This window comes from Fulmarus glacialis, unplaced genomic scaffold (genome assembly GCF_000690835.1).
Source record: "Fulmarus glacialis isolate BGI_N327 unplaced genomic scaffold, ASM69083v1 scaffold43242, whole genome shotgun sequence".
NCBI classification, from domain to species: Eukaryota; Metazoa; Chordata; class Aves; order Procellariiformes; family Procellariidae; genus Fulmarus; species Fulmarus glacialis.
In genome coordinates this window covers 26,475-26,957 of record NW_009196816.1, presented here as the reverse complement: position 1 = coordinate 26,957, position 483 = coordinate 26,475, and the positions used below count along the sequence as shown (strand labels likewise).

At 42.9% G+C, this 483-nt stretch overlaps 1 pseudogene across 1 annotated transcript in view; it reads right to left on the bottom strand.

Annotated features, from left to right (window-relative positions):
• Positions 1-421: 421 nt before the first annotated feature.
• The window catches only part of LOC104072761, a 14,223-nt pseudogene continuing 14,161 nt past the window's right edge, over positions 422-483 (bottom strand). Inside the window, exon 9 of the transcript XR_683474.1 lies at positions 422-483. This exon is cut by the window's right edge and continues 37 nt beyond it. The product of XR_683474.1 is annotated as a thioredoxin reductase 1, cytoplasmic-like (transcript).

Here is a 483-nt window from a genome sequence, read left to right as displayed (position 1 = left end):
AACAGGACAAGGGGGAATGGTTTTAAACTAAAAGAGGATAGATTTAGACTAGGTATTAGGAAGAAATTTTTTACAATGAGGGTGGTGGAAGACTGGAACAGGTTGCCCAGAGAGGTGGTAGATGCCCCATCCCTGAAAACATTCAAGGTCAGGTTGGACAGAGCTCTGAGCAACCTGATCTAGTTGAAGATGTCCCTGCCCATGGCAGGGCAGTTGGACTAGATGATCTTTAAAGGTCCCTTCCAACCCAGCTATTCTATGATTCTAGAAAAGCAAACGTGGCAGAACTATGGGAGAAAAGGCAGCTATCTTCTACACAGTCTCTTATCCAAGCATATGCAAACAGGAAACAGATTTTTCCTCAAAGAGTTTGAATGTCTGTGCGCCACTACCATTGCAATAGTAAATGACACAAGCTCACTAGTGAGTGGTATACAGACATCTGTCCTTACTTTTCATTGATCTTCACTCCAACTTTGTTCA